Source organism: Anarhichas minor, unplaced genomic scaffold (assembly GCF_050575085.1).
Source record: "Anarhichas minor isolate MPS153535 unplaced genomic scaffold, ASM5057508v1 ptg000053l, whole genome shotgun sequence".
Classification (NCBI taxonomy): Eukaryota; Metazoa; Chordata; class Actinopteri; order Perciformes; family Anarhichadidae; genus Anarhichas; species Anarhichas minor.
In genome coordinates, this window is record NW_027466499.1 from 122,285 (window position 1) to 129,814 (window position 7,530).

The following is a 7,530-nucleotide window of genomic DNA, read 5'->3' on the forward strand; positions in this document are numbered from 1 at the left end:
TTTGTGAGATGCTAGCTAGACAAAGCTGATACTGGGGCTGTGTCCATCAACTTTGTAGCATTACAACTATCACAGTTAGCAGAGTGTCCTCGCTCAAGCTAACTCGGTGAATGCTCGTTATACTAAATCCACATTGATGTTGTGTCCATTGATGCTTTTTATGCATTACGGCTGATGCAGCTGGTGGTGTCCTCACTCAGGCTAACCTGGTGGGACACTAACTAGACTAAGTTAATACTTGGATTGTGTCCATTGATTTTGTAACATTACGGATATCACAGTTAGCTGAGTGTCTTCGCTCAGGCTAACTGGTGGGACACCACTATTTACAGCGACGGTCCTAGTGAAGAGTGTCCTCGCTCCTCTCTCACTGTAAGGACTGTTTTTTGGTCTGTTTCCACAGTGGCAGAGTGCTCTCGCTCAGGCTAACTGGTGGGTCACCAATATCTGCAGCAAATATCCTAGTGTCCTAGGCTTCAGGCGCCACAGGACACTGCTCGCCTTCTCTCACGTGGCCCGGTGGGGCCTCAAGGTGAACATGGAGAGGAGCTACCTGAGCCCTTCTCAGAGCATAACCTTCATTAGTGTGGCCCTATGAGGGCCTGTCTGTCGCCCCAGCATGTGGACAACAACCCCCACAACCTCTCCCCCTTCCGAGGGGGCAGACGGTTGCCCTACATCCTTTTCTCCGACTATTGGGTAAACTGACAGCTGCCTCAACTGTCGTTCCCTTGGGCTTGCAGATGGCTGAACAGCCTTCACTTGGATGCCAAGTGGCACAGATACAGGGCAATAATAATATCAAAACAGTGCCTACTCACTCTATCCCCATGGAGGGAGAGTGCATATCTGGCAAACAGTGTCCCCATGGGCTTGGTTCCATTCCGCCGGTAGATTGTCATAACAGATACCTGCCTCTCAAGGCGGGGTGCAGTGTGACAGAACAGGACTGCTTGGGGGCAGTTGTCTGCTCAAAGACCGCAGGGGCAGGTCAAGGTTCTAGAGCTAGCGCTCAAGCACTTCCTGCCATATTTGAAGGGAAAGCATGTGCTTGTCCGGTTGGACAACACCTCTGCTGTGTTTTCACATAAACCATCAATGGGGCACCAGATCTGCAGAAGTTGCTACGGGGATCACCGTGCCCTTCTGACTTGGGCGGCCCCTCGCCTGACCAGCCTGAGGGCAATGTACCCACCAGGAGAACGGAACCAGGTTGTGGTTTTCCTGTCTCAGCAATACACGTCACGATATCTGGACACATCGGTTAGACCCGAGTTAACTAGTTCTGCTCTTGTAACGATCTCTGGATGTGGAACATGTGAGAACCCACAAGCACAACTCAGAACCAACTCACAGGGAGAGTCCAAAATGTCTATTCCAGACTAGAAAAAGGTTTATTCTAGTGGTGTAAGGGATCACGGATCGAACCACGGATTAATTTAGTTTTTTGTTTTTTTTTACAGTTTAATCATCACAGTGTGTAATAAAGTGTTACTGCTGCTGTTCCTTTTCAAGTCCCCGAATACCAATGCAAAGTGTCAGTGAACAGATATAAAGCAGTAGTGTGTTCGTGTGAACGGAGCAGGTTAAAAGCATTTAACGATGAAAGTCATGGCGAACTTCAGAAGCCCCCGACGTCATTTAAGTCTCAAGTTTGGGAGCATTTTGTCTTAACCTGTAACTTATAATGACGGGATGAGGGTGGTGGACAAAACCGTTACGGTATGTAGGCGTTATTCAACGAGAAAGACACACGACAACGGCAATACATCGGCATGTCCACACATATGAAGAGACACCATCCTGTCTGTCAGCGATGGGGGACACTCCGGTGTGTAAAACAAAGGATTTCAAAATCTGGTTAAAGTGCTTGAACCACGATACGAAATCCACTCACGCACCCACTTCAGTATGAAGATCGTTCCTCTATGAAAAGGAAAAGACTGACCGCTCACTTCATCACGATGGAGCTGTAGACACACCCCCTCTGTGAGAGTCACACAGACAGGTGCTGTAGACACGCCCCCTCTGTGAGAGTCACACACAGGTGCTGTAGACACGCCCCCTTTCCCCAGATAATGTCGATATATTCTCATCTTTATGAAAATAAATATCTTAAATATTGTGGTTATCATGTAAGACTATAGCCCAAAGTTATTTGCTTCAAGTGTTCTTGAAGTTCTTTAACTAATAAATGGAAAGCAAAGTTATATTTACTAGAAGTAAATCAGTAACCAGTGAAATGGGAAGCAGGTGTAGTTGTGGTCTGAACCAGCAGGAACAATACATCTAATCTTAGTAAAAGAAAATACAAATACTTTATGCAAATATAATACCCACCACTTTTCACTTTATTGTTTGTTTATTTCTAAACATTTCTTTTTTCATTTCATTTCACCAACTTGAACTATTTTGTTTTGTTTTATTTCATAAAATTCGAATAAAATCACTTTGAATTCTTGTAAAGCAACAAAATAGAAACACGGAGGGAGGTGAATACTTTCCAAGGCTGTTTATGTCACATGTTGTAAGAACAATAAAGTTTTAGTTTATTTGATTACAAAGCGGTTAAATGATGAGTCAGAGCGTGTCGAAGGCTGTGATTGGCTGACAGTGTGTGTTTTTAAGGAAACGGTCGACAAAGTCTGCTGACGAACACAAACGCAGGTAAATGTTCATAATTGTATTATATATAATATATGTATATATTATCATATTAAATATATTGTATATTTTATATATTATATATATATCATATATCATATATATTATATACAGTGTATTATATATACCATCATATTATCCTGAATGGCTGATTATCAGTCGGCCAACACTTTGACTTAATACGTTAATAGATAATAAGCGATCATATCTAATTACTGACTGGACCAATCAGAGAGCTCGTTAGTGACGTTGTGATGATGTCACCAGGTGGACCAGAGTCCGGTCTTGACGTTGAGCTCACAGGTGAGACAGAAACATGAAGATATCAATACTTTGATTAACAAAAACCTGACTCTCTGATTGGTTCCTTCAGGTCTCAGACTCGGCCATGATGTCACAGGTGAGTCAACAACAACATCAACAACAACATCAACAATAACATCAATAGTTTGTGGCTCTCATTTCTTGTCACATGATCATGTTACAGAGTCACCCCCCACCATCCTCCACACAGACACACTGCCCTCAGGTACACCTGTCTGTGTGTTCACCTGTCTGACACACACCTGTCTGTGTGTTCACCTGTCTGTCCACCTGTCTGTGTGTTCACCTGTCTGACACACACCTGTCTGTGTTCACCTGTCTGTCTGTCTGTCATCCTGTTTATTTATTGTTTCAGCTTCACATGGGTACTCCCAAATAGACCTGGTTACCATGGCAACAGACTCCACAGGGAGAGTCATAGGTAAGCTCCACCCACCAACATGGCTGACAGACAGGTCAGAGGTCAAACCTGTTGTTAAACTGCTTGTGTTTGTAGTTTCAGCAGATCCAACAGGAACTCCATTTGACTCCAGTAAGTGACAGTAATTTACACAGAAGAAGAAGAAGTCTTCTTCTACATTAGAAATGTGTGTTGATCTGTGTGTGTGTGTGTGTGTGTGTGTGTGTGTGTGTGTGTGTGTGTGTGTGTGTGTGTGTGTGTGTGTGTGTGTGTGTTTTACAGGTCATCCAGCGGTGACAGATCACACAGAGATGGCTGGTAAGTTTTACAAATGTTATGATCTATTATGTAATATTACAGCCAACAAGTCCAGAACCGCTTCTCCAGCTTCAGGTCAATCTAGTTTATTAAGGTTGCTATTAACAAGTCTAGTTTGCAGTTCTGGGTGTTAACTGGTCTCGTTAAAAGTTGGCATTAACTAGTCTTGTTAAGGGTTGGCATTTACTAGTCTCTTTGCATTAACTAGTCTCTTTGCATTGACTAGTCTTGTTAATAGTTGGCATTAAACTAGTCTTGTTAGGGTTGGTATTAACCAGACTCGTTAAGGTTGGCATTAATTAGTCTTGTTAAGGTTGGCATTACCTAGTCTCTTTGCATTAACTAGTCTTGTTAAGGGCTGACATTAACTAGTCTCTAACTAGTCTTGTTAAGGGCTGACATTAACTAGTCTCTAACTAGTCTTGTTAAGGTTGGCATTACCTAGTGTCTTTGCATTAAGTAGTCTCATTAAAGGTTGGTATTAACTAGACTTGTTAAGGTTTGCATTAACTAGTCTGGTTAAAGATTGACCTTAACTAGTTGTTTTAGTGGATCTTTCCTGAGATCAGGTGCTGAAGCCTTGTTCTTTCTCTTTTCTTGGTTCTGCTTGCTCTCTGCAGGTTCAGTCACTGAACAGTACAACCCATCTGGTCAGGGTCCTGAAGGTTCGTACAAGTCCAAGTCCTCAGAACCCTCATGTATTTATTGATATGTGGAGAACCCTGCTGTCTGATGGTTCCTCTTATCTCTTATTATGTTTCTCCAGAACCCTCTCATGTATTTATTGATATGTGGAGAACCCTGCTGTCTGATGGTTCCTCTTATCTCTTATTATGTTTCTCCAGAACCCTCATGTATTTATTGATATGTGGAGAACCCTGCTGTCTGATGGTTCCCTTATTTCTTATTATGTTTCTCCAGAACCCTCTCATGTATTTATTGATATGTGGAGAACCCTGCTCTCTGATGGTTCCTCTTATTTCTTATTCTGATAACACAAGAGGAAAAGCACCTTTGGATTATTAGATGAGTTTCTCCAGAACACGTTTTAGAGTTGAGGTCCTAAAGCACGTTTTGCCTGATGAGTCACATTAACATAAAGACAGTTATTCAATCTAATGAATCATATTTAATGTTATTAACCATATTTAATGAGAAGTTAAGGTTTTTTTTGTCAAATCTTAACTTGTATATTGCGTAAATAAAACAAAGTGTAAATCGTTAAATCTAGTTTTGGTTTCAGGTGCAGAAAATGTGGAATTGGAGGATACCTGCTGACTTCCACATAAAGCCGCGAGTTCGATTCCTGCGCTACCGTTTCCAGTGTACCAACCAATCAGCATGGCCCAGGAAATCCCCCCCCTCCCACTAGCTGTAGGCCACGCCCACTGAGTCTCAGCAGCTCATTGGTGTTTTTTAAATATTTAAAATGTGGAATTCTGTTCATAGACGTTTATTTTGTTTTAGAGAAAAATAAATAAAAATAAGTTTCAGTTAAGTTTCTGTTTTGACTTGATGTGACATCATCGTCACCGTCAGGATTGTAAACTTCTACAATAAATGTATTTGTTTATTTTGAACATCAAACTGAGAATTTGTATTTTGTTCAAAGCTCAGTTTCTGTATTAATATTATAATATATATTATAATATTTCTCCAATGAGTCGACTCTTCTGAGGTTTAATAAACTAGGAGAAAAGTTCTTTAAAGTAAAGTCAAAGCTTCATGTGTTAAAGCTGCATTCTCTCTAGTGTCCACCAGAGGGCGACTCCTCTGGTTGTATAGAAGTCTATGAGAACATGACTCTACTCTCTTGATTTATTACTTCAGTAAACATTGTAAACATGAGTTTATGGTCTCAATCTCTAGTTTCAAGTCTTCTTCAATACAGCATGATGTTCATTTAGTACATTATGGTCCATTTAGAGTCAAACAGACCATAAAGCAGGGGATGCTTTAGGGCGGGGCTACACAGTGATTGACAGGTCTATACGTCACGCCTCCTCAGTCCTAATATGGTCACTTCCTGTTCACTGCTTGATAAAAACAAGATGGCTATGGACAAATCGCCAAACTGGAGGCTTCAAAACGGAGGCTATGCTAAACTAGTTTAGCAGGAAAACAACAGCAGCACACAAACTCTCCCCGCAGCGTTTAGCTGTTCCCTACTGATTCAAACAGGGCTAAAGCAATAGCCACACAATCCCCATTTCTCCAGACCATCATTCTTGTTTTGTAAAAGAAAACAGATACATGAATACGCTCATGACGGGATGCTGCGCCCGAGCACCCCCTTTTTGGGGGCTGTGGAGAAAGTTTAGCATATATCGTCGGAAAAAATGCACTTATCATGAACCAATATAATGACGTTGCACATCAGATTAAACAGCAGAAACTGGGCTACAAGAATATGTAAGCCGTTTTTACATGCTCCAAACACAACTTAAACAACAACTAAATGAATTATCAAATATCAAAATCTATATAGTGCCACCTAGTCAACCCACTCGCCACATTTCTGGCTCCACAGCTGAGGTATTTTATGCGATACTACAACAAAGCATCAGCGAGATATGACCCAAAGAACACCAACAACAGAAATCGCTTCATCAAACAATAGTTGTAAACTTTCTCTTACCTTTGCTGTTTTTCCGTGATGTTTATTTTCCCGATAATTCCACACTGAAATACCTACGTCCTGTGTTACACTAAAATCATTCTGGGCATTTCTACATTGCTGTGGGTCAATGCAGGAAGTCTGAGAATCGCCTTGCGTCACAACCAGCATGTCTCACAGGACGGCACCTTGCTGATTCTGATTGGCTAACAGTGCTGTCAATCTCATTTTGGTCGGTATAGCTAAATTCTATTGGCTCTATCGCTTCAAATGAGGCGTCAATCACTGAAATCGACCAATGGGTTGCTGAGATAGAGCCCTGCGTACTCACAGGGGGCTGACATCGAGAAAACCTCCAGTACGCAGAGAGACACAGGGTACATCCCAAGTCTCTTAATTGTCATTTAGCTCTGAGGAGCGAGGATCGAGGAGAGAGGAGGGATCTCTGAGGAGCCATGAGCGAGGACCCACGAGAACAGACTTCCAGGAAGTGTTTTAACGGCCGACACGCTCCCTCATTGTTCATCAGTCATGTGATTGGACACTGCAGCCAATCGGATTGATGAGATTTGGTTCAACATGTAAACAGTGAAGACGGATCACAGATTAAACTCAAGCTTTATATTTGATTCGTTTTCTGATTCAACATCTGGTTTAAATAAATGTTCATTGTAGACTGAACAACAAAAGGACCACAAACAACTTTCTACATTTATTAGAAAGATTTGTGTTTTCATGATCTGATGTTTCCCTCAATAACTTTATTATGAATACAATTAAAGTCAGAGAGAGCTGGAGAGACGAAACCCTAGAGATAGATAGATAGATAGAGAGACGAAACACTTTTTACATCATTCCTGAGTGTTTGATGAGTTTTATCATTTAAGAGAAACAATAATCATATTCTGGGTTATTAAATATCGACGTCACAATCTGAATTTCAAAACGTACAGACGCAAATAATTCATAAATAAGACGATCGCATTCCGCCGGTAGAAATGGATCCTGTGCTTATAAACAGAACACAGGACACAGTTTGTTAACAGACTACAGAGAGAAACACCTCTACAGTGGTGATTACTGTGTGTCTTTATTAGTTATTAGTATTATTAGTTACTATTATTAAGTACAGTGATCATGTGAACAGACACAAACTTATCAAAAGTCTCTCCAGCTGTTAAAACCGACTGACAGCTGATCAGCTGTG